At 41.5% G+C, this 27,492-nt stretch overlaps 1 long non-coding RNA gene and 1 pseudogene across 1 annotated transcript; both read left to right on the top strand.

Moving 5' to 3' along the window:
- Positions 1 to 570: 570 nt before the first annotated feature.
- Positions 571 to 1,506, top strand: LOC111549946 (annotated as a pseudogene).
- Positions 1,507 to 3,126: 1,620 nt separating this feature from the next.
- On the top strand, positions 3,127 to 25,796 carry LOC111549966. The gene is made up of 3 exons (XR_002733884.1): positions 3,127 to 3,309; positions 25,070 to 25,162; positions 25,653 to 25,796. It is a non-coding gene; the product is annotated as an uncharacterized LOC111549966 (long non-coding RNA).
- Positions 25,797 to 27,492: the final 1,696 nt, after the last annotated feature.

The following is a 27,492-nucleotide window of genomic DNA, read 5'->3' as shown; positions in this document are numbered from 1 at the left end:
GACCAATCAAACCATAAGCACATCCAACCAATCAGAACCCAGGAGATCCCTGATGCTCACCACGGGGTCACTCAGAAGGTTGTTTATGCAACCATCAGAATGCAGTAAGCAGATTGTAGAGCACTGATGTGGCCCTGTCTCAACAACACATCTTAGTGCTTATCAGCACTTTCAAGCATCTCCGGCTTTCTTCTGCTGTGTTATTAGTAGTCCATCTTGTCCCCATCTTTGTTAGTGTTCCATTGCCTTGATTTTTTTCCTACCATCTAAACTTCAGGAGAATGTGTCTAAGCCACAGGAGCTATCCACATGGTAAAAGCGATTGATCATTAATTAATCGTAATAAAAATATTGTGCCTGCTTAAAAAAAAAGGTAAGTGGAATTTATTTAAGAATTTGAGCGCTGCAGTGTTTCCAGTTTCAAGATGGCCGCCTGAGCTGTTTAGTGAAACTTCTTCCACCTTTCTCCATCCCTCTAGGTGGTTTTTTTTTTTTTTTTTTTTTTTTTTTCTGAACCTGGATGTGACGTATTAAAGGACCCGACGGAAATAGAATCAAAGGCATTCTAAAATGGCTGACCGTACACTGAAGGATGTGCACAGCATCTGCTGCACCAACCCTCAATATCTGGTGGAGAAGATCATTCAAATGCGAGTGTATGAGTCCAACTACTGGACAGAGGGTGCTTTGGACTTATGGCTGAACTTATAGTCGATAAAGCTATGGAGTTAATGTTTGTGGGTGGCGTCTATGGTGGCAACATAAAACCAACACCCTTTCTGTGTTTAATCTTGAAGATGCTTCAAGCTCAATCCAAGAAAGGTATCATTGTAGAGTTTATCAAAAATGAAGATTTCAAGTATGTTCGCGTGTTGGGGGCACTTTACATGAGGCTGACGGGCACTGCAATTGATTGCTATAAGTACTTGGAACCTTTGTACAGTGACTGTCGAAAAGTCAAGAGCCAGAACCAAAATGGGGGTTTGAATTGATGCATGTAGGTGAGTTTATGGATGAACTAGTGCTCAGTGAGAGGGTCTGTGATATCATTCTGCTCCGGCTGCAGAAACGCTAGGTATAAGAGGAAGCTGAGCAACTGGAGCCTCGAGTTAGTGCTCTGGAAGAGGACATGGACAGCGTGGGGTCCAGTGAAAAGGAAGAAGAGGAGGATGAGAAGTCGGAAAGAGTGCCATCACCTGATCACCGCCGGAGAAGCTACGGAGACTTGGACAAGCCCGGTCGCTCTCCCACAATGCGCTACAGAAGGAGCAGGAGTCCGTCTCCCAGAAGGCGGAATCGATCTCGAAAAGGAGAAGCCTCTTCCCCCGCCGAGAAAGGCATCGGAGTAAGAGTCCCAGACGTCACCGCAGCAGATTCTGAGATAGGCGGCACAGATCCCGTTCCAAGTCCCCAGGTTCTCACCGTAGTCACAGATACAGGAGTCACTCAAAGTCTCCCGAAAGGTCTAAGAAGAGTCACAAGAGGAGTTGGAGAGGGAATGAGTAATGGACTCAGTTTGGTTTTAGTCCACATAGGCTCCTGTGGGTATGAGGATATCTGTCTATGTGGAAGGATTAAGATCTCCCCAGGCAGCTATATTTTAGTTTTTTCTTATCACGTTTCTCAACCTTTATTTTCAATGAAGGAGGTGCTGACTTTTGTATCTCTTTTTAATCATAACAACAGTTTCTGACCCAACTAATTTTGACTGTATTCAAACTTATGAGGGTAGAAGGGATCTGAAGGTTGGGGATATGAATGACAAGGATAGGATATGGCCACCTGATGACCCTTTCCCTTTTTATTAAACTGGACACACCTATAAAAAAAAATTTGAAAAGAGCAAAAACCTAATTAGGTCATGCACAAAGGGTAAAGACAGGTGTCTTGAAGAATGCAGTTTCTCTCCTGTAGGCTTTTGCCTGGAGCCTTGCCACCTCTTGATCTACTTGTGTGGTGTTTTCTTTTCTCCTTAATCTCCAAAGGATGCATCTTCATGCTCTGGACAGGAAAGAGGCCAGCAATAGGGTGAATGTTGGAGAAAGCCAGAAAGGGGAAGGGGAGTTCTTTCAAGTCAACACAGGATGGTCTTACACACAATGGAAATGGAATGGAAATGAAGCTCCCCACTGCCACTAACAAGATTATTTCTCACCGTGTTTAACCACCAAAGGGGTCTCTGCAAAAGCTGGTATTGATGCAGTTCTGAGTGGGTTCTGCTTTTATTGACATGACTTCCATGCTTTTCCAAATACTGCATCTTTCTTTTTCTTCCTGGATCATCCAGGGTTAGCCATCAGGATGCGACTGTGTGGGCAACCTTAATATTTCTCAAAGTGACAAGTATTTGTTTTCTTTCTTTCTTTCTTTCTCTCTTTCTTTCTCTCTCTCTTTCTTTCTTTTCTTTCCCTTTCTTCCTTCCTTCCTTCCTTCCTTCCTTCCTTCCTTCCTTCCTTCCTTCCTTCCTTCCTTCCTTCCTTCCTTCCTTCCTCTCTCTCTCTCTCTCTCCTTCTTCTCTTTCTTTCTTTCTCTCTTTTTGAGAGATGGAGTCTTGCTCTGTTGCTAGGTTAGAGTGCAGTGGCGCAATGTCAGTTCACTGCAACCTCTGCCTCCCGGGTTCTGCCTCAGTTTCCCAAGTAGCTGGGACTACAGGTGGATGCCACCATGCCCAGCTAATTTTTGTATTTTTAGTAGAGACGGGGTTTCACCATCTTGGCCAGATGGTTTTGATCTCTTGACCTCGTGATCTGCCTGCCTTGGCCTCCCAAAAAGCTGGGATTACAGGCATAAGCCACCATGCCCGGTCTCTGTTTTTGACGTAGAAGCAATGGAGTTGCTGGTGAGGAGAACACAAAGGTAGATCAAAAACTTTGACACTTGCCTATTGGTTTTCCAATATTACCCACCTTTTCTTTTTTGAAAAATAATGAACTTAGATGTTTTCTTAGGGGTCTCTATATGAGTTTTTCTCTTTACAGATTCACCAATGAGAGCTTATGAACACACTCAAGTGTGTCCAGTTTTCTCCTCCCATGTTATTAACAGTCCATCTCTTCCTCACCTTTGTTACTGTTTCATTGCCTTGATTTTTTTGGTCCAACTTAAACTCCAGGACAAGCCAAAGGGGTTATCCAAAGGTCTCTGTTTTACTACCTTTTTTGTTTCTTTGTTTTTTAAAGGATTATCCTCGCAATCAACCAACAAACCAATTGCCTGAACCAATGGGAGGTAAGTGCCAAGTGGCACAAAGAGAGCAGAATATTCCAAAGGCTCCCGTGCACCTGCAAGTCTGGTGGCTGGATATGATAAGTAAGTGCTTCTTTGTTTGTTAGCCTTCCAGAGAGAGCTGTCCCCACAGCAGTCATTGGGAGTGTACTTGAGAGGATTTTAAGTAAATACCACCATGAGGCCAATGTGTGCGAACTGTCAATTTGTATTTCTATGATGTGTGATTGTGCTGAAGCAGGCATCATGAATCATTCAGGATTACCCTTATGGAGAGCCTCTAATTCTGCCTGAAGGATTAGGGAAACAGGGTTCAAATGCCATTCATCAGCCCTGTCTTTCGGGGAGCACTAGTAAAGTCATCCTGTGCCTGACCTACAGTTGAAGCACGCCATTTCCAAGTCTCAGAGAAAGGTCACCTAAAGGTCGTGGAATATTTTTGTCAAGGTAGCGCAGTCCTGCTCCCTAAGCTGGCTTGAGAAAATACTCTCTGGGACAGAAGATAGGGAGGAGGGGAGACTCTTAGGGAGAAGAGAGACAATGGTTCATTGCTCTGGGCGTTTCTGAAAAAGGTCTTCCTGAATCATAGGTATTAATGCAGCTTTTAAGAGTATTCCTACTAAAATGCAATGTTAAAATCTTCTCAAAGGAGAGTACATTCACCATCAAGTGGATGCTAAACAGACAAATAGGAGACGTTTTTTCAACAAGTAGTTTGCAGTTCCCTTCCTTGTGTGTCTTCTCAGTTCAGGGCTTTGGACAGTATCTGTATCTTTTTGGTGCGTGGCAACCTTAATTATTCTGTTAATCACTCTGGGTGTTTGATTGATTTGATTTATATTTAAATACTGAACCAACTTTTACAGAGCAGTGGACATTATGGAATCATTAAAAATGAGAATAAGAAGTTCAATGTAAAGAATGTATATACGTAAAGGAATATAAATCATTCTATTATAAAGATACATGCACACATGTGTTCATTGCAGCATTATTCACAATAGCAAACTAAATGCTAATCAATGATAGACTGGATAAAAAAATGTAGTACATATATACCATGGAATACTATGCAGCCATAAAAAAGAATGAGATTATGTCCTCTGCAGAAACATGGATGAAACTGGTGGCCGTTATTCTTAGCAAACTAACACAGAAAGAGAAAACCCAATATTGATGTTTTCCCTTATAAGTGGGAACTAAATGATGAGAACACATGGACACATAGAGGGGAACAACACACACGGGCCTGTTGGAGAGTAGAAGGTGGGAGGAAGGAGAGGATCAGGAAAAATAACTAATGGGTACTAGGCTTAATACCTGTGTGATGAAATAATCTGTACAACAAACCTCCTGACAAAAGTTTACCTAACAAACCTGTACTTGTACCCCTGAACTTAAACTAAAACTTAAAAAAAACGAATGAAATAAGGTCAGGAGATCAAGACCATCCTGGCTAACACGGTGAAACCCCGTCTCTACTAAAAAATACAAAAAACTAGGCGGGTGAGGTGGCGGGCGCCTGTAGTCCCAGCTACTCGGGAGGCTGAGGCAGGAGAATGGCATAAACCCGGGAGACGGAGCTTGCAGTGAGCTGAGATCCGGCCACTGCACTCCAGGCTGGGCGGCAGAGCGAGACTCTGTCTCAAAAAAAAAAAAAAAAAAGAAAATGAATGAAATAGCGTAGGTTTGGGATTTTAATATTTGCTGTTGGCTTCAGTGACTTGCACCAACTATTTTGTAATTGTTGTGAAGATATTTTCGTCATGGCAGACAGCTTTTGGCACAGTGGGTCACTCCTGGACATGCTTTTACTCTTGGCCTCTCGCATGGCGTCCTGCTCTGGCTCTCCTCCTATCCCACCTCCCTGGCTGCTTCATGTTGGAATGCCCTAAGCCTCTTCTCTTCAGCCCCTTCTGTTCTCTCTCCCTTTTTTTTTTTGAGGCGGAGTCTTGCTTTGTCACCCAGGCTAGGGTGCAACAGCGTGATCTCGGCTCACTGAAACCTCCACTTCCCAAGTTCAAGTGATTCTCATGCCTCCGCCTCCCGAGTAGCTGGGATTATAGGCACCCACCACCATACCTGGCTAATTTTTGTATTTTTAGTAGAGACAGGGTTTCACCATGTTGGCCAGGGTCTCAAACTCCTGACCTCAAGTGATCCGTCCACCTCAGCCTCCCAAAGTGCTGGGATTACAGGTGTAAGCCACTGCACCCAGCCCCTTATGTTCTCTATCCATACTTGTGCGTTAGTGATTCATCTTGCCTTATGCACTTAAGCATCATCAAGACACTGGTGACTCCAAAATTTACGATTCCAGACTGGACCTTTCTTTTGAACTCTAAACTCATATTTTGACCTGCTTTCTCAAGATTCCCACTTGGGTTTTCAAATTTAACCTGTCTAAAACTGACATCCAAATGATCACCTCTCCAAACCTACTCCCACTACAGCCTTCCCAGTCTCAGCTCACGGAAATGCTACTATATTCATTTCCTGGGCCAAAATTCATTTATACCCCTACCACAGATCTGTCTCACAAACTCCACACTCATACATTCAGTTGCCAACTCGACTTCTCTACTTGGGTGTCTCACAATAGTCACAAACTTCTATCCAAGGCTAACTCCTCCAAGCACACCCCAGCTGTGGCCCCCTTCATGGCTCCTTGATGGATGCTAATTTTACCTTTGCCTAAGTCAAAAATCATGGAGTTATCCTTGACTTTTTTCTTTCTTCCACATCCACATTCAAACTGTCAGCAGATCCTGTTGACTAAGACTTCAGAGCTTATCTACACCTTTATTGCTTCTCACTCCTCCTCCCTGTTTCTAACCATATCACCTTTCTTGTGGTAGTGCCTATCGGGTTTTTTTTTTTTTTTTCTTGAGAATATTTCAGGACACATGGAAATTATGTAAAATTTATTTTATTTGCTGAAACAGGGTCTCGCTCTGTTGCCCAGGCTGGAGTGCAGTGGCATGATCTTGGCTCACTGCAACCTCTGCCTCCCAGGCACAAATTATTCTCCTGAGTAGCTGGGACTACAGGTGTGTGCCACCACGCCTGACTGATGTTTGTATTTTTTTGTAGAGATGGGGTTTTGTCATGTTGCCCAGACTGGTCTCAGACTCCTGGGCTCAAGCGATCTGCCAGCCTCAGCCTCCCAAAGTATTGGGATTACAGGCATGAGCCGCTGTGCCCAGCTGATATTTCAAAGATCTTTATTTTTAGTCTTTTCACTCTTTATGGTGTCTTCTGATGAAGTTCTTCACTGCAGTGTGGTTGAATTTAACAGCTGTATTTTTTATGGTTTGTTTTTTTTTTTTTTTTTTTTTTGAGACGGAGTCTTGCTCTGTCACCCAAGCTGGAGTGCAGTGGCCTGATCTCAGCTCACTGCAAGCTCCGCCTCCCGGGTTCACGCCATTCTCCTGCCTCAGCCTCCGGAGTAGCTGGGACTACAGGCGCCCGCCACCTCGCCCGGCTAGTTTTTTTTTGTACTTTTTAGTAGAGACGGGGTTTCACCGTGTTAGCCAGGATGGTCTCGATCTCCTGACCTTGTGATCCGCCCGCCTCGGCCTCCCAAAGTGCTGGGATTACAGGCTTGAGCCACCGCGCCCGGCCGTTATGGTTTGTTTTTATATGTCGTGTTTTAAAAAGTATTGTTTATCTTGAGGTCATTAAGATATTTGCCTGTTTTTCCTTTCATGAGTTGTATTGTTTTGCCTTATAAATTTAGGTATTTTAATCAACCTGGAATTGGCATTTGTGTATAGTATATTTCTTAATTTCCAAATACCCAAGAGTTTTCTGGTTAACTTTTCATTTTTGACTTGTAGCTTGATTACATTGTGGTGATATAATGCAAATCTCTATGATAATCTTTGAAACTTGTTGAAACTTGCTTTATAGTTCAGCATGTGGTCAGTCTGTGCACAAGTTTGCAAAGAACATGTATTCTATGGTAACTGGGTGAAGCGTCCTACATGTGTCTATTAGGTAAGACTTGTTGATTATGTTGTTCAAAACTTTCTTGTTCATTCTTATTTTTATGTGCTAGATATGTCAGTTATTGAATGAGTTATTGAGTGAGTTGTGTGAAAAATCTTTCACTATGATTCTGGGTTGTTTTTTCTTATAATTTTGCCAGTTTTTGCATTATGTATTTTAAGACTGTGCTATGAGGTACAAACAGATATGCAATTGTTATATCTTCTTTGGGACTTTATTTTCTCATATTTATGAAGAGATCTTTTAAAAATTAAACAGTTGAGATTAATATATCTTATACCATATACTTTGCTTTTGGCCAATACTTAAATGCATTTTCTTTTCCATCCCTTTATTTTTCACCTCTCTATATCTTGTTTTAGATGTGCTGTTTGCAAACGGCTTATTGTCAAATTTAATTTCATTTTATCTGCTTTTATTAGTCTGTTCTCATGTGCTAATAAAGACATATCAGAGACAGGGTAATTTATAAAGGAAAGAGGTTTAATTGACTCACAGTTCCACATGGCTGGGAGGCCTCACATCATGGCGGAAGGGAAAGGGGAAGCAAGACATGTCCTACATGGTAGCAGGCAAGACAGCTTGTGTAGGTGAACTCCCATTTATAAACCCATCAGATCTCATGAGACTTCTTCAGTGCCATGGGAACAGTGTGGGGGAAATTGGTGCCATGACTCAATTATCTCCACCTGGCCCTGCCCTTGACACATGGGGGTTATTACAGTTCAAGGTGAGATTTGAGTGGGGACACAGAGCCAAACCATATCACTGGTATACCAATCTTTGCCTTTTAATGAGAAGCATTCAGTCTATGAATTATAAATGTAATTGCCCATGTATATGTATTTAAATCTTTTATAGTATTTTTAATTTTCTATTTGTCCCTTCTTTCTCTTATTTCTTGCCTTTTTTCTCATTCTATTTTTTTCCTCTACTTGGAATTTGTATATGTTATTTCCATTTTGTCACTAGCCTAGAAATTAAAATGTGCTTATTAGTTTAACAATGTGTAAGTTAAATGATATCTTCATTTTCCTCTCAGAGTTACAAGAACCTTAGAACACAGCAACTGCAATTATATTTCTCCTAATTTATCTGATATCATTGTCTTGCATTTTAATTCTATTTTTTATACCTCTCAGGACATTTTAATTGCCTGGTGTCGTCTTAGTTTTGATTTCCCACATTATAATATATTCTATCTTGAAGCTTAGAGATTCTTTCTTGTAGTCTGGAATTACTTTTCTTTTTCCTGAAGTACAACCTTTAGAATTTTTTTTTTGTGGGTCTGTTGGTGGCAAACTCTCTGGTTTTGCATATCTGAAAATGTGTTTGTTTTGTCCTCATTCTTGGATGATATTTTTGCTGAGTATAGAATTCTAATTTAATAGTCTTTTTCTTTTTCCCCAGCACATCAAGGATGTAATTTCAATGTCTTCTCTTGCTGCAGTTGAGAAGCTAGCTGTTGCTTTGTCACTCCCTTGAGGATTATCTATCATTTCTTTTTGGCTACCTTAAAAATCTTTTTTCTTTGATATTTTGCATATTCACTATGATATGTGTAGCTGTGGAATTATTTTTATGTATCTTGCTTTAGATTCACTTGTCTTCTTCAATTGGAGTGATGTCTTTTATCAGTTCTGCAAAGTTCTTCTCAATTATCTCTTTTAAATATTGTGTCTTCTACATTACTTTTCTTTCTTCCTCTAGGACTCTGATTAGACCCTAAAAATTGGGAACATTATTAGTCCTCTATCTTATCCCCATCTTTCTTATTCTCTCTTTCTTGTCTCTGTAACTTTATCTCTCTTGCTTCAGTCTGAATAATTTCTTCAGAATCATCTTTCAGTTCATTAATTCTTTCTTCACCTGTGTCTACTCTGTTCTTACACCTGTCGTTTGATTTAATCTTAATAATTCTTATTTTTATTTCTAACAGGTTTATTTAATTATTCAAATCTGTGTAATAATTCTTTATACATTTTTAGGCCCTCCAAATATTTTCAATTTTGTCCTTTCTTAATTAGACATAGTAAACTTAATTATTTAATATTCTGCTTCTGATAATTGCAGTATCTGAAAACTTCCATGATCTTTGTCTTCTGACTGCTGTGCCTTCTGTTTCTCCATCAAGTGTTTAGTGACTCTTTCCCTCTGAGCTGCTCATGATCCACGGAATCTTATATTTGGTAATTCTTTGATGTGGGGGGTGAAGGAGAGTCTCTTCAGAGAGTATTTATATATGCTTACTGTACTTTATTGACCTTGGGATTACTTTAAATACATTCTCATTCTCTAAATGAGATATTTAAAAAAATTTATTCCTCTCTCTCTGTCTCAATATTTAAATACAATAAATTCAAGCTACAAATCCACATTGGGGCTAGCCTGTCACGAGAACTCAGGATCTGGTATTCCCATTCTCCCTAGCCTCTGCTCTGGGGAAAAGGTTGTTATCCCCCCTTGTAGACCTTTAGGGGGAATTTATTTCCGGGTCATTGTTACAATGAGAGTATAACTCTCTGAGTTTTAATCTGTAGATAAGAAAATGCCCACCTTGGGCAGGTCCTGGCCTTCATCTCCCATATCTTTTACCCCATACAGATTTACCAGCTCATTGATTCTTTTAAGGAGATGACATTTCTTTTCATGCAGAATTTTAGTTGTTTTCAGCAAGGGGGTCATTTGAGGAGACCAGTACACCGTGTTTCCAGCGTGTACCCATTTCATTTTTAAATAGTGGCCATTATAGGACATAATACCTCTCCCAGAGCTTTTACTCTCTTATTTCAAAAATACTTATTAGCATATCTGTCCCACTCTATGCGTATATGTGTATATATATAAAACTTTATATATGTGTGTGTATATATATATAGAAGTAACTTTATATATGTATGTACTATATGTGTGTGTGTATAATTTTTGCCCTGGATACAATGAGATGTGATTCCATAGATTTCAACACCTAGTAAGTACTGATGAAGAGTTCAGTTCTGAAAATATTTATCGATACTTAGTCCTTGCAAGTAATGTGCTGTACTTGTGACTGAGGTGTGCTGAAGAGAGATGAATGGCATCATTCCTGCCCTCTGGAAGCTCCAAATCTAGTATTGGAGATAGGCTTTACAACTTTTTAAAAAGTTTTATTTTTACAGACAGGGTCTTACTCTATTGCCTAGGCTGGGGTGCAGTGGTGTGACCACAGCTCACTGCAACCTTGAACTCTAAGGCTTAAGTAATCCTCCTGCCTCAGCCTCCCAAGTAGCTGGGCCTACACTCATGGGCCACCACACCCAGCTAATTAAGAATTTTTTTTAGAGATTGGGTCTTGCTATGTTGCCCAGATTGGTCTCAAACTCCTGGGCTCAAGCAGTCCCCTTGCCCCAGCCTCCCAAAGTGCCGAGATTACAGGGACAAGCCACTGTGCCCAGCCAACATTAACTTTTATACTGAAGAACCCAATGATACATGCTGTAGTGGAGGATGTACGACAAAGAACGGCAAGATTATAGGTGTGGAACAGACTGGGTAGGGGCAGGAGTGAGGGCATTTATGAGAGAGGTCGTAGCTGTTTGAGCAAAGACATGGAAATGGGAAGATGCAGGACATGCTGGGAAAATGCTGAGTGTCCTGAGTGGGTGAACCAGAGTGTAGGTGTGTGTGCTCGTGGCCATGTGTGTGAGCATGTGGGCAGCAACTGTGATGCTGAGGAGATAGTGATGGGCATCGTGGTAAAAAGAAAGGGTAGAAAGGAGTGTATTAGCCACAGTTCTCGGGGAAGCTGAACTTGGAGAACGTGTGTGTGAGTGTGTGTGTGTGTGTGTGTGTCAGTGTGTGTGTTGGCTCAAGTGATTGTGGATGCCTTGTGAGTCCAAAATCTGATGAGGGAGGTCTGTAAACTGGAGACTCAGGGAAGAGTTGTCATTTGAGCATGAAGGCTGTCTGCTAGAAAACCAGGGAGAGCTCTTGCTGCAGATGCAGTCTGAAGGTGTCTGGAGAAGCTCCTCTTGCTTGAGCAAGTTCAGTCTTTTTGTTCTATTCTGGTCTTCAACTGATAAGATGAGGCCCACCCACATTAGGGAGGGTGATCGGCTTTAATCAGAGTCCACTGATTTAACTATTAATCTCCCTCCAAAACACCCTCCCAGAAACATCCAGAATATTATTTGACTGAATATCCGGGCACCATGGCCAGGTGAAGTGGACACATAAGATGAATTGTCATAGGTAGGTTGTAGCAAAACTGTAGAAGAGTTTAAATGCCATTATGAAGAGATGGGATCCTCTTCTCTATTCAGTTGAAAGATGGAACTATTTTGAGTAGGACGATAACTCAGGTAAATGTACCAAGGGTGGGCAGGAGGGCAGAGAAAAATACTCCAAAGAGTGAGACATTGTCCTTGGGAAAGGATGGAACGGATTCTGTCTACTATTAGTTTTGGGTCTGTGGATGAATGATTTCATTCCTAGAGTTCGTTTTCTCATTTGAAAAATGAGAACAAAAACAAGCTGAATGTGCTAGTGCACGTCTATAGTCCCGGCTACTTGGGAGGCTGAGGCAGGAGGATTGTTTAAGTCTGGGAAATCGAGGCTGTAGTCAGCTATGATCATGCTACTATACTCCAGCCTGGGTGACAGAGCGAGACCCCATCTCTAAAACAAGCAACAAACAAACAAAACAAAATGAGAACAAAACTGGGATTTGCTTCGCAGTGTTGTGAACACCTTATTGAAGAATGTGTGCTCACTGCCTGCCTGTGCCTTCCCGCTCCGGTGAGCTAGCAGATGCGGATTGAGAATGACTCTGTAGTAGACGGCCTTCAAGGTGGCCCCCAGGGGCCCCTGCTGCCCGTTGTATCAGGCCTGGTCTGCAAGACCAACAGTGTTTGGCAGAAGTAATGTGCCACTTCTGAGATTAGGTTATAAAAGACTTGGGCTTCTACCTTGAGCATTCTCCACTCATTGCCTCTCCATCCCTCTTGGATCCCTGGCTTCTGTGGAAGCAGGCTGCCACTCTAGGGAGAGGCCTTGGTGGGAAGACAATAAGGCCTCAAACCAACAGCCAGAGAGGAACTTAGAGCCAATGCCATGTGGGGGAGCTTGGAGACACTGTTGAATTGTCATGTAACTGTGTCCTGGTTGACTGCTTGATTCCACCTTCATGAGTGACCCAGCTTAGCCACTTCCGGATTCTAGACCCACAGAGAAAATGTTCCTTGAGAGAAAAATGTTTGCTGTTTTAAGCTGCTAAGTTTTGGTAATTCATTATGCATCAGTGGATTGCTAGTAGAATGCCACTGGCATTCAGCAAATGCCTGCAATTTTGGAACATGCGAGGTGCAAGGAGGGAGCAGGGTCTTAGCACTTTATACTTTTCCAGGTAGAGTTGGTGCACCTCGGGGCACGGGGGAAAAGCGACTTCAGATGGGGTGGAGCTTATGAGAAGAGAAATCTGAAAAGAAAAAGAGGAGAGTTAGGGCATGAATATTCTCTGATTATCTTGAGAACATGTGTGTGTGATACCCGAGACAAGGCTGAGGAAGTAAGGCTGTGCCCTTGACACAGTGCAAAGGAATTAACCGGTGGGCTCACATGCACAGTGACCCTGGGCAGCACCCCCACCATGACATACATGCACACACACACATGCACACACATGCACGCACACATACACACACACACGCATACACTTTGTTTTTTTGATGGAGTCTCCCTCTGTCACGCAGGCTGGAGTGCAGTGCTGTGATCTCAGCTCACTGCAACAGCCGCCTCCCAGGTTCAAGCGATTCTCCTACCTTAGCCTCCCAAATAGCTGGGATTACAGACATCCACCCTCATGCCTGGCTAATTTTTTTGTAGTTTTATTAGAGACAAGGTTTCACCATGTTGGCCAGGCTGTTTTTGAACTCTGGAACTTGAGTGATCTGCCTGCCTCGGCCTCCCAAAGTGTTAAGATTACAGGCGTGAGCCACCGTGCCCGGCTGCATGCACACACTTTGAATGCTCATCCTAGGCTTCCACTTGCCTGTACTGAACTTGTGTGTGAACTAGAGCAAGGTTCTCTTCTGGACAGTCAATTTAGAACAAGGAGCCACCCCTAGGCATCCTTGGGCCTCCAGGCACATGGCTTGGCAAGGAGACTACACCCTTGTGTGGGGAAAAAGCATCCCTTCTTCCACATGGACACATGCCAGTGCCAAGGCTCAGGGCTTGGGAAACAAAACACAGGCTGGATCTCAGACTGCACTTTCCCCTGTGTCAGCTGCCTTGTGCAATGCACAAACCAGACAACTGTACTAGAGCTTGCAGCCACCTGAATGCTTCTGTAAAAAGCTGCTAGACATTTATATGATTTTGGTTCAGGGGAGGCAGGAGGGCTAGGGGTTTTTAGCATCAGAATCAGTAAAGAACAATTCTGTTTTGTGGAGTTGTGGCTCGTTATGGACTCTGGACAGTGAGGAGTGTCTATGCCCTCATGATGACCTGTGTGGGACAACCGTGATGATTCTCGTGTTTTCCTGTGCCCTGAGGATGGCATGCAGACACACTGCGGGGCTGCAGGAGGCCGGCCATCCAGGTACATGTGAATAGCAGCCAAGCGTTCACCCCATGCTGCTCTCCGCCTTGAAGAAATCCAAGGTGCCTTCCAATTTTTAAAATCAAAATGCCAACTTTCTGTTCTGCCTTTCCTGCAGATTCCTCGGTTATATATAAAGCTTAGACAAAGAAGCTCTTAGTGTCTTTACGGTTTTGAACCAAACAAACAAACCCATAAATATAAGGGCCAAAGATCATTGTAGGATGCCACCGACTTGCTTAAAGGTCAGGTATCTGGTTCATGGCTGGCCACATAACATTCAGTGGTGAGAGTGCAGGGAATGTCATTCAAGACTCACATGTTCATTCATCCACCATGGACTAAGGCGAATCACGTGTCATGCGTAGTGGTAGAAATAGGTATCTAAATAGATATTTCTAATACAAAACCCTCTTATTGAGAAACTTTCTCATGTGTCTTGGCCACTAGAAAAACATGGTGGGTCTAGAGAAAGAAAAATACTTTTCTTCTTTCAAAGAGAACATATTAACCTGTTGTATATTTGTAATCATTTGGCAGCTAGTATCTAGGTTGAAGGCAGCTGGCTTACGTAAGATGAGCGATAAAGAAAATGCGTTAAAAGGAATTTGTGCAGATTTCCACTTTGTAGTGAGTGACAAGAAACCAAAACAAAACACAACAAAACAAAAACTCCACAAGTATAACTAGCAGCAAAAAGCTTGGGATTCCAGTGGTATTTGTAGTCTTTTGAATTAATCTACAGGTAAAGGACTTGAACCAGTAGGTCAAAAGTGACTGGGCATAGTGGAATACAGAAATGGGCGCCGAGGACAAAGACGGCCCAAGGTCTTACACAGATCAGGAGCACCAGCAAACTTTGAGTCACTTTGAGAATTTTGAAAGGAAATGTAAAGTAGTGGCCCTGAGGATAGGATTGAATGTAATCATCATATGTTTTATGAAAGGGTAAATGGCAAAAACATAGTGTAAGCAAGAAAGGCTGATTTCATGTACAATGCACATTCTCTGAAGTAATATTTAGAAGCCAGAAAAAATGGATACGTCTTGGGAAGGGGAATGTAATAAAACCCCACATCAACAGCAAATTATTTTGTCACATGGAGTTGATGCACCATGAAAAATGGATGAGAAGTGCGGTACCTCCTGTTGCAATTGTGTAGAACATGTGGGCAGCTACAGAGCAGAGCTGTCTCCCATGAGAATGTGCAGCATTAGGTTACAGCCATGGCTGGACCAATGTGGGGACAGCTCCTGCAGGCTTGGTGCAGCGGAAGGTGGGGGGTGGGCCACGGGTGGGGGAAGTGGGAGTGCATAGGGAGAGGCCTCTGGCAAGGAGCTTTCTGGGACTGCCTGGTGGAGAGTTTATACCTGGTTATACCAGGAAATGCCCTATCTGTCTTCTGCTGATTCACTATTTGAACTTTAAAATTTGGTAATTACAAGGGCAACAACTTCACATTCATTTTGGTCACTTTTATAAATTTAGGTAAATTCACTATTTGGGGGGCTATTGCCCAGGACAAAGAAAGTGGGTTAACAGAATGTGGGAGATGCTTTTGAGCATGTGCTCCTGCTTTGTACAGATTCTCCTGTTTGGCCAGGCACGGTGGCTCGAACTTGTAATCCCAGCACTTTGGGAGGCTGGAACAGGAGGATTGCTTACTTCCAGGAGTTGGAGATCATCTTGGGCAACATAGTGAGACCCTGTCTCTACAAAAAATAAAAAAAATTAGCCAGATGTGATATGCATGACTGTGGTCCTGGTTACTCAGGAGGCTGAGGTGGGAGGATGACTTGAGCCCAGAAGGTGGAGGCTGCAGTGAGCTGTGATCGTGCCACTGAACTCAGCCTGGGTGACAGGGAGACCATGTCTTGAAAAATCAAAAAGAAGATTCTCCTGGTAGATCTAGGTCTGGGATAGCCTACATTTATTGCCACAATTTCTGTTCCTTCTTTTTCTTTTTATTTGTTTTTTGAGTCGGAGTCTCACTTTATCACCCAGGCTGGAGCGCAGGGGCACGATCTCAGTTCACTGCAACCTCCGCCTCCCAGGTTCCCAGGTTCAAACAATTCTCCTGCCTCAGCCCCCCAAGTAGCTGGGACTACAGGCATGCACTGCCATACCCAGCTAATTTTTTTTGTACTTTTTAGTAGAGATGGGGTTTCACCAGGTTGCCCAGGCTGGTCTCAAACTCCTGACCTCAAGTGATATGCCCACCTCAGCCTCCCAAAGTGCTGGGATTACAGGCCTGAGCCACCACACCCAGCCTGTTCCTTTTTTTTTTTTTTTTTTTAAAGCACACACGCACACACATACACACACACACACACAAACAATGCATAATAATTATGCAAAATAAACTTAAACTCAAAATGTCTAATTTTGTCATCAACTATTAAGTGCTGTTAGTCATGATTTAATCTAATCTTACGTTCAAACTTGACAAAAACAACTCTGTCTTTCTCAGCTCTAAATTCTTATTCTGGAAATGGACCCCAAATCTGAGACAGTAGCAAACCTGGTGTCCAAAGCCCCATTGGGATTTGTCTTCTCTTTCTAGTCATTCATCTGTCTTGGTCTCACATAGACTCTCCTTTGCTTTGGCTGTTCTATCTAGTTAAGAGACAAGTTTTAGTCTACTTGACTGTTAAGTGTCTTCACCCAGGATAAAAATCTATCTTCTTTTGATCTTTTAGTATCTTCTCTGAAGATGCATGTCAGGTAACAGGGCTCCTTTATATAGCAAGTGCTATATAAAGCCTATTTTTGTACTCCTTCCTTCCTGCAGCATTTTTCTGAATATATATTTTTTCAATCAGAAAACTTCTAGCCAGATTTATTCTATACCATTTCACTTTTCTTTCCATGATAATCAATGGATTATAGAGAGAAATATGTTGATTTAAAAATGGTGAAAATGGCCAGACACAGTGGCTCACACTTGTAGTCACAGCATTTTGGGAGGCCGAGGCAGGTGGATCACTTGAGGTCAAGAGTTCAAGACCAGCCTGGCCAACATAACGAAACTCCATCTCTACTAAAAATACAAAAATTAGCCAGGTGTGGTGGTGCACACCTGTAATTCCAGCTACTCAGGAGGCTGAGATATTAGAATTGCTTGAACCGGGAGGCAGAAGCTGCAGTGAGTTGAGATTGTACCACTGCACTCCAGCCTGGGCAACAGAGAGAGATTCCATCTCAAAAAAAAAAAAAAGTTGTGGAATTGTGGTATGGAGATGATAACTGAGATTTTTAACTTGTTTTCTGACTCCTATTGGGGCCATTTTAAGAAGAAAGAGGCTATAACTTGCTTCATTTTATGTTCCCTAGAAAACATAACACGTTAAACAAACTGTACATACTTTTAAAATATGGCATTCATCAGACCAGTGTTTCTCAGCACTGACGATACAGAAGTATTTGTCTAGGAAGCTTTAAAATACATTGATGCTCAAATCTTACCCCATAGCAATTAATTCGGGTGTGGTTTTCTTTGTATTTATCCTGCTTGGAATTTGTTGAGCTGTTTGACTCTATAGATTGACATCTTTCATCAGTTTTAGAAAATTTTCAGTTGTGATTCTTTCAAATATTGTTTTTTACTCATTTTCTTCTGTTTCTGAGGTTGCAGTTATACATTTGTTAGATCATTTGACTATATCTCATGTGTCCTTTGTTTTCTGTTGTTTTTTTTCTCAGTGTACTTTTTAAAAAAATATTTTAAAGTTCACCTGTTTTTGAGTTTGCCAATCCTGGGTTCTAACTTGCCAGTCTGATGTTAAACCTAACCAATGAATTCTTACTTCCAGATATTTTAATTTTTAATTGTAGAGCATCCTTTGATTCTTTTTTATATAGAATAAAATATTATTTTATTTAACATATTAACAGCATTTATTTAAAATGCTAGTTCCAACATGTGGATCATCTCTGTTGCTTCAAATGACTGTTTATTTTCTTCCTCTGACAATTAGCCATTTTTCTGCTTCTTCTCATGTCATGTAACTTTTTACTTTATGCTGGACACTGTGCATAAAAGGATAGTAGAGAATAAAGTTTGTATTTCTTTGGCCCAGAAAGAATTTATTCTTTGAGGATTTAGTCAGGGATAAGGCATTGGCCAAACAGTTTAGCTCTGGTTTAAAATGCTTTAGGCCAGGTGCTGTGGCTCACACCTGTAATCCCAGCATTTTGGGATGCCGAGGCAGTAGGATCCCTTGAGTACGTGAGTTTGAGACCAGCCTGGGAAACATAATAAAACCCCACCTCTACAAATCATAAAAAAATTAGCTGGGCATGGTGGTACGTGCCTGTAGTTTCCATTACTCAGAAGGCTGAAGTGGGAGGATTGCTTGAGCATGGGAGGTGGAGGCTGCAGTGAGCTGTAATCGTGCCATTGTGCTCCATCCTGGATAATGGAGTGAGACCCTGTCTCAAAATAAATGAATGAATAAAATTAAAAAATATAATTTTAGGGTGGAGAAGACACTGTATAGTTTTGTGTTGCTAGCCTGGCAGATCCCTGCCTTCCCCATTTCTGCCTGCCAGGACTACAGGGTAACTTGTCTTCCTTTCAGCAGTTTTGACTTTTGCTGTCTAGTCTGTAGCCCCCTGCTTCTCCTAGCTTTGACAAATACCTATGAAAGAGACTGGCTGTGTTTTTGCAGCAGATGCTCTTCCTTGATGGCAACTTTGTGTTTCCATTACTGTGACACTACAGTTTGAAGGGACTTCAAATAGGTGATGGAAAAATTGAATGAAAAGGTAAAAATAAAAGCTATAAACTTCATTTCTCAACATAAGCTCCATCAAATTCAGACACTTTTGTAAGTAATGATACCAGCCATTCGTCCACCCCTAAAGGACCAAAGGTCCTGGGAATTTGACCAAGTCAATGCACTCTTTTTTTCACCTTATTAGTTGAAGAAAAATGAGTTCCATTTAAAGTTTTTTTTAAGACTAACAAACAAACAAAACACAAAAGTCACAAGGAGCCAAATCAGGACTGTAAGTTGGATGCCTAATGCTTTTCATTGAAATTCTCACAAAATTCCCCTTGTTTGATGAGATAAATGAGCAAGAGCATTGTTGTGGTGGAGGACTCTTTGGTGGAGGTTTCCTGGGCATTTTTCTGGTTAAGCTTTGGCTAACTTTCTCAAAACACTCTCATAATAAGCAGGTGTTACAATTTTTGGCTCTCTGGAAAGTTAACAAGTGAAATACCTTGAGCATCCCAAAAACCTGTTGCCATGATCTTTGCTCTTGGCTGGGCTGCTTTTGCTTTGACTCGGCCACTTCTACTTCTCAGTAGCGATAGCTTTGGTTGTGCTTTGTCTTCAGGGTGGTACTGGGAAAGCTGTGTTTCACCTCTTGTTACAAATCTTCAAAATGCTTTAGGATCTTGATCCCACTTGTTTAAAATTTCCGTTGAAAGCCCCTGCTCCTGTATGCAGGTGAGCTGGATGCAACAATTCTGGCACCCACTAAGTGGAAGTTTGCTCAACTTTAATTTTTCAGTCAGAATTGTGTAAGCAGAACCAGTTAAGATGTCTGTGGTGTTGGCTATTGTTTCTGCTTTTAATTGTCTGTCCTCTTCAATTAGAGCACAAAGAAGATGCATTTTTTTCCCTTGCAAATTGATGTGGATGATCTGATGCTGCTGGTTTCATCTTCAACATTGCTTCCTCCCTTCTTAAAACAAGTTATCCATTTGTAAGCTGAGAATTTATTCGGGACACTGTATTCACAAACTGCTTTTAAAGCCGCAGTGATTTCACCATTCTTTTTCCCAAACTTCGCCATCAGTTTGATGTTTGTTCTCGCTTTAATTTTTGCAGAATTCATTTGATAGGGGGTCTTTTCAAACTGATGTCTCGTCCTTCTTAGGCCCTGAAGCTAGATCCTGTTAGATATGGTATAACAAGTTACTATGAGTATATTTTGTTGCAAAATGTTTTTGAAATTCATGCATGGATTTTTCATAATACACAGCTTGCATGAACTTTTTGAGGGCCCCTCATGTATTTCTGTATCTTATTTTAAGGATTTCAAATATTCTATGTGCCCCTCCACCAGCAAGTGAACCACAGGGGAAAGGAATATTGTGCACTTAGGACTTGTGAGGTTCCCAAATTGTCATTTCAGCCTCACACAACCTCCAACAGCTTTCCAGTTTTTCTTTCTCACAGTAATGTCCTTGTATTTAGGCCAGGTTGAGCCTCATCTTGCACTCAGAATAGGCAACCATTCCCAGGATAGAAAACAGCCAGTGACTGCCCCCTGAACTTGGAAAGGCTCTTCTGTCTTGGGTTGGGTTCAGTTAGTCCCTTTTGCTTTCATAGCTTTCCGATGTCTTGGACAATATGGTTTTAGTGATTTATCTGGCTTCTGAAAGTTGTTGCAGCTGGAACAGTGTTCTTTTGTTTCCTACTGCATCTTACCTGGAAGCACAGTCTAATTAAACCAGACTCTCTCATTGCAAACATTAACTTTGTTAGGTAAATCTTATAAAAGTAGGAAGGGATAGCATAGGAAATAAATAAAAGATGTTATGATTTGGGAAATACGATACTTGAAAGAGTAAGCTCTTTTATTGTACAGTCTTACCCCCTAAAGAAAGGTCTTACTCAGCCATATCCTTACTCTCTGTGGCTATTCATTAGTCCAGTGAAGGTGATGTCTTCATTGCAAAGTAACTAATTGTGCAGCTTAAAGAACTTAGAACACATAGCTGAGAAGTCATTACCGAAAAGACTACAAGTGAGAACTGTGAAAACATACAACTATTAAATATGCAATAAAAAGTTTCCATGGGATGAACACACATCATGAGATCTCTTTTCACATGCACTTATTATTTTTCCCTTCTAAACTCTTGCACTGTGTGTCATAGGTGCATATCATTATGAGTGGAATATGTATAATTTATAAAGTATTTTAGTCCTATGTCTTCAAATATATAATAAACCTGTTTGCATATGGACCAAATATGATAGTGCCCAGAGCTGCACTGCCAAGATACTTTTTTGATTAATTGATTGGTTGATATTTTCCACTGGCATTTGGTTGATGCATTTAGGCAAAGAGAAAATCCATATTTGATTTAGAGAGCCTAAATACATGTTGTGAATTTAGAGCAATCACAAACACAAAAATTACAGTTATCTGCCATTCATGGGCAGTAACTGTATAAAAGACTCAAATTAGGCCCGGTGAGGTGGCTCACACTTGTGATCCAAGGACTTTGAGAGGCCAAGTGGGGAGGATTGCTCGAGCCCAGGAGTTTACGACCAGCCCAGGCAATATGTTGATACCCTGTCTCTGTAAAAAGTAAAAATAATTTAGTCAGGTATGGTTGTGTGAGCCTGCAGTCCCAGTTACTTTGGAGGCTGAAGTGGGAGGCTCCCTTAAGCCAAAGAATTCGAGGCTGTAGTGAGCTATGATGGTGCCACTGCACTCCAGCCTGGGCAACAGAGCAAGACCCTATTTCCAATAACAACAACAAAGACTCAAATTTGCTACTTTGTTTTATATTATCAAAATTGTTTAAAATTGGAGTAGGTAGTAGAATATCTTTTTGAGGAGGTGTTTGGATAGTGTCTTAAATTATTTACTGGTTCTGTTGGAAGGCTGTAATATTGACTGATTTCTTTTTTTTTTCTTTTTGAGATGGAGTCTCGCTCTTGTCATCCAGGCTGGAGTGCAGTGGCGCGATCTCAGCCCACTGCAGCCTCTACCTCCCGGGTTCAAGTGATTTTCCTGCCTCAGCCACCTGAGTAGCTGTGATTACAGGCGCCTGGCACCACACCTGGCTAATTTTTGTACTTTTAGTAGAGATGGGGTTTCGCCATGTTGGCCATGCTAGTCTCGAACTCCTGACCTCTGGTGATCCACCCGCCTCGGCCTCCCAAAGTGCTGGGATTACAGGCGTGGGCCACCTTGCCCAGCCCAACTGATTCATTTTACAAAGATTTCTCTCTGTCTCACGCCCCTTACTTCATCTTCATTTAATGAGTTAAACCAAGGCTTTTTTTCCCTGCAGGCTGGAGTGCAGTGGTGCAATCATGGCTCACTGCAGCCTCGACCTCCTGGACTCAAGTGATCCTCCCATCACAGCCTCCTGAGTAGCTAGGACTACAGATGCGCACCATGATGCCCGGCTAGTTTGTCTTCATTTTGTAGAGACAGAGTCTCATTGTGTTACCCAGGCTGGTCTCGAACTCCTGGGCTCAAGCAATCCACCCACTTTTGTCTCCTGAAGTGCTGGGATTATAGGTGTGAGCCACAGTGCCTGGCCAACAAAGGCTAATGAGAGCTAAGAACACAGCCACACAGAAAATGGGCATGAGCATGGTTTATCCAGCCTTTGCATCAAATTCATAAAATCATATACCAACATGAAGAAAACATGATGGACAGCACTCCAGATCTGGGAAGACTAATAATCCGTAGATTAAGGTCCCCTTGAGTCATTTACAATAAATGTGTATGTTATTACACGGAACATGCCTAAGATTTTGATTAATTCAAACTTAATCTAAGCCTAAAGAGCATGATCTGTCTTGGGATTTTACATCTGAGTAGCGGATCACTTTTGTGTTGAACTCACAGAAGACGTCATTATCATTTGAATAAAAGGATGACATTTTTATTCGGGGTGAATGTATATGAAGATACGAAGATATGGGAAAGACCTACTGAGGAATTTGAGACTATCTAATTACTTTTTGATTTACTGGATAATCCATCATTTTTGGCTGGTATACTGCAAGGGGAGTTTTCTACTAAAAACGTGGTACATGTCTTTGATTCTCACTTGCTTCCTATAGTCTTAAGTAGCTATGTAATGTAGACAGACCAAAGTGGGGAGTCTACATAAGACTATAGATAACTTGAGTGAAATTATGTACCTTATTACAAATTATGTAATACAAATTTCGTATTATGTACAGTGTACATAAATGAAAAAATTTACCCAGGGACAGAATATATTGATTCCCAGCATATCCGATGACACCATGTAAATTAACATGTTAGAAGTGCAATTCCTTATGCTTTAACATTCCGTTTCATCTTTTGACCACATTTTTCTGGACCCTATGATGCCATTAATTAAAAAAAGCAACTCCAGCCAGGTGCGGTGGTTCATGCCTGTAATCCCAGCCCTTTGGGAGGCTGAGGCAGGTGGATCACGAGGTCAGGAGATTGAGACCATCCTGGCCAACATGGTGAAAACCCGTTTCTACTAAAAATAGAAAGATCAGCTGGGCGTGGTGGTATGTGCCGGTAATCCCAGCTACTTGGGAGGCTGAGGTGGGAGAATCACTTGAACTGGGGAGTCAGAGGTTGCAGTAAACTGAGATCGTGCCACTGCAGCCCAGAGCCGGGGAGAAAACGAAAAAAAAAAAAAAAAAAAAAAAAAAAAAAAGCAACTCCATCTCAGGTGGGATGTCTTTGTGGATATCCCGCCATTAAGTTATGTCTTTGTGGACACTATAGGTTCATGTCATTGCTTGAAGCTGTCCTCTTGCTGATTCTTCTGCTGGGGAGAGGGGAGTGCTTCATTTTGGACTGTAGCTGGCAGTTGGTAGGTGCCGTGCTGCCATCCAATAGTCTTCATGAATGTTACAGACACGGTCCTGGTGTTGATTTAATGGAGGTCCCTCTTTTCACAGATGGTAACACAGACAAAGAGAAGCAAAGCTGCCTCCTCAGTGTTCCACAGCTCACTGGTGTCCAAGTCAAGCTTAGAATTAGGGTGTTGGTGTTCTGGCCATGCTGTGTTTCTGTAATTTTTCCCCTTCAGCATCACAATTTTGGCTTACTCTTGTTTTGTAATGTTGAAGCAATTCTTTTTTAAACCAAAAGATATTCTGTTTATTACTTAAAGTGATATTTGGGTCCCCAGTCTTTTAAAAAATTTTTATTTTAAGTCCTAGGGTACATGTGTAGGATGTGCAGGTTTGTTACATGGGTAAACGTGTGCCATGGTGGTTTGCTGTACCTGTCAACCCATCACCTAGGGGTTAAGCCCGGCATGCATTAGTTATTTTTCCTAATGCTCTCCCTTCCCACCCCACCCCCAGACAGGCCCCAATGTGTGTGGTTCCCCTCCCTGTGCCCACGTGTTCTCATTGTTCAGCTCCCACTTATAGGTGAGAACATGTGGTGTTTGGTTTTCTGTTCTTGTGTTAGTTTGCTGAGGATACTGGCTTCCAGCTTCATCCATGTCCCTACAAAGGATATGATCTTATTCCTTTTTATGACTGCATAGTATTCCATGGTGTATATGTACCCCATTTTCTTTATCCAGTCTATTGTTGATGGGCATTTGGATTGATTCCATGTCTTTCCTATTGTGAATATCTGCATAAAGATACATATGCATGCATGTATCTTTGTAATAGAATGATTTATATTCCTTTGGGTATATATCCAGTAATGGGATTGCTGGGTCAAATGGTATTTCTGGTTCTAGATCTTTGAGGAATCACCACATCGTCTTCCACAATGGTTAAACTAATTTACATTCCTACCAACAGTGTAAAAGTGAAGCAATTATTAATGCCATTACATCTGAAAATTTTGCACATGTACATAATAAAAATAAGCACCCTTCTTAAATAAAAAGGTCACTTTTTACGCAGAATCAGAACAGTTGGGACAGCAAGGCCTTCAGTGATTCCCTTCTGTAAACCTTCCATAGGTAAATGACACTCTCCTCATTTTACTTGCTTTGAATTGTTCAGCTGAAATCTTGACCTACAAACATATTATATGTCAAGTGGCTAGAAAAACAGCAGGGGGGAAATCAGCTTTATTGCATTTTCTGTTAGGAGAATATCCTTAAATTATATCGAATTCTTGCCTTGTAAAGCACCATATGGCTCTTTTGCGTTCGTGGTGGCTGCTTTACCATACAGGCTCCTTGGAAAGTAATTAAATTGAACAGACACTGCCCTTGATTTAAAGTCAGAAGGGGAAGCAGTTAATTGAATAGAAATGACAGTTTTTTTTTTTTTTTTTTTTTTTTTTTTTAAGGCTAGGCCAAGCTTAGAGAAAACAAAAATATCAAAAGGGAATTCCCCTAAACAGTCAAGCTGAATATTTGCTTGGTGAATACGATTTATTCTCTTTCACTTGAACCCTTTCTCTCCAGGCAGGCAACAGTGGGACTTTGCGATTCCTCGTCACCTTGGTACAGAGGCTCTCAAACTTCTTCTCACTGGATTTTTCTGGTCCGTTTTCAGGTTGGAGGGTGAGGGTGACAGAAGCTGGGAAATGAAAGATGGGATTGTTTTCTTGTCATCCTGTATCCCTGCCACCTGGCGATGGTGTTTCTGGTGAGTGGAGATACATAATGGCCATCTCAATGCAACATGCTCCTTATTTCCTGGGGGTCAGGCACCAGGAGGACCAGGAGGGTAGAAGATCTGTTGAAATGTGACCCTATGTGGAATAGGGATGAGAGTCCCTGAGCTTGTAGAGGGGTCTGAGGAAATGACTTCAAGGGAAAGTTCACAGAACTCTGAAATCAATAGCTAAAAGTAAAAATGCTCATTTTCAAGAACAAAGTATCATTTAAATGCTCCCGGAGGGGTGAATGAAGAGAAGGAGCTAATCCTTGTCAAGTGATGGATATAAAATAAAAACCCAAAGTGGAAAAAAAATCAAATTTCAGTGCTAAAATCTACCGCCACGTACAGAGAGAGCTGGAAGCTCCTAGGACATTTGTATTGAATTCTTCATAGCTTGCCCTATTCAATTAGCTTTTGCTTTTAAATGACATCCTTTTCATCTCTAGCTAAATCCTTAACCTTATGCGCATCGCAGGAGAGTTACCTGGAACTTGATGGATCTGTACAGCGAAGACTGAATTGGGGCATCGGTGAAGATGGTGTTTCTTCACGCTCCCATTATTCTTCCAGAACTGTTAGGAGTGGAAATCATTTCACCTTTGCACTTAGAAGAAAGCAACTCAGCATTCATAGTAAATTGCCTTCTGCATACTGTTAGGTAAGCAAGGGCTTCTGCCGCCGAGTCCAGTTTTCTAGTCTGCAGGTCAGGGAGCAGGTTTGCGTAACCCTGAGGAAGGTGAATGCAGAGGAACAGGGAGAGGCAGTCAGGAGAGATTCAGGTAAGTCTTGGCTTGGCTTTGAATGAACTGTCTTTTAGGGGATACCAACTTCCCTCTTGAGGCCACAGTTCCCTTACTGCTGTAAAGTGAAGGCATCAGGGCTGATGATCTCTCAGCTCCTTTTAACCTTGACATGGCTGTGTGCCAGGCCTCTTCACACCTACCCAGTGTATGTAAATGGTGGAATCACACACAAGCTTACACAACCAGGCACTGGCTGATTGAAGGGGGTGATCTGAGATGGGCCTAGGTTTCAGCTGGGATCACAGGCTTCCAGTGTAGGTGAATTATTTTTAAGCAGCTCCTGTGTTAAAAATACAGGACAAGTGCACAAAATGAGAGACTTCTTCCCTGCAAAAGGGAATTGACCTGCGATTTCAAAGCACAAAAGAAGTTGATATTTTTGTTCAGGAGGGGTTGATAACTTTTCCATGCAAAACGTTGCAAGTTACAGTCTTTCTAAATTCCTTAATCATAAAATAAAGATCTTGGCTTGGGGATTTAAGCACCGTCTCCCAATGTGTATTTTGCAGTGAAATTTCAAGAACTAACAACAAATGTCTGGGGATGGGAGTGGGGGAAGGACCCTGCTTATAAACGAGGCTACGTGGGTATCATTACTACTGGACTTCTGAAAAATTTTAATATGCTAAGAGTACATTTCACACTTTTAAGGTGGGAATATAGTGTTTACTTAACTCGTTTAATTATAATTCATTTAATTATAGTTAATCCTTCCCCCACAGAATCATTATGATTATTATTTTTTGAGGGGGGGGTTAAAGGCAAAGGTTTATTAAATAGAATGCAAAGACATCAACCATAAAAGAAAATAACATTTTACTAAAATCAAATATTTTTCCCCAAAAGACGTCTTTGAGAAAATGAAAAGATAAGCTACTGACTGGGAAAAAATATTTTATATAAATAGCATATTTTGCTCTCTTCCTATCTTCACCTATCCCTCTACTTTCTTTTTTTTTTTTTTCTTTCCAAGTTTTATTTTGGGTTCAAGGGAATTCATTGTTATTATTATTATCTTAAGTCGCTGGTGTTCTGAGGACGGTCGTTAGGGGAACATTGCTTCAGGGAGTCCATGCTTTCAACCTTCACTTACTCTCCTGAAGAGCTGTGCCCGTCATGTCTCAGCAAGGGAGTTTCAACTTAGACATATTGAAGAACTTTCCGTTGTGAAATTGTGTCACAGTTGAATGAGGAAGACTCTAGGATTTTTCCTTTTCCAGAATTTCTGTTCCATCGTCCACGAACCATGGTTTCCGTTCTCATTCAATCAACTTTCCTAAGGTTCTTGTTAAACACTCTGATTTGTGAATGAAAAAAAAAAGTGCTCTTTCAAACAAAGAGCAATTAGAAAAACTATCATCAACACTCAAGTCAAACCAAGCATGGTTTTCTGCAACAATTGGGAGTAATATTTGGAGGTTTTGTTCTTTCCTTTCATTTCACATTGTGGCCAAGAAGTCGGTATTAGCATTTTCATGCAATCTGCGGGTGGTGTTGCTTATCTCTGCTGTT

The sequence above is a fragment of the Piliocolobus tephrosceles genome, chromosome 9 (assembly GCF_002776525.5).
Source record: "Piliocolobus tephrosceles isolate RC106 chromosome 9, ASM277652v3, whole genome shotgun sequence".
In the NCBI taxonomy this organism is placed as follows: Eukaryota; Metazoa; Chordata; class Mammalia; order Primates; family Cercopithecidae; genus Piliocolobus; species Piliocolobus tephrosceles.
This window is presented reverse-complemented; position numbering and strand designations above follow the sequence as displayed.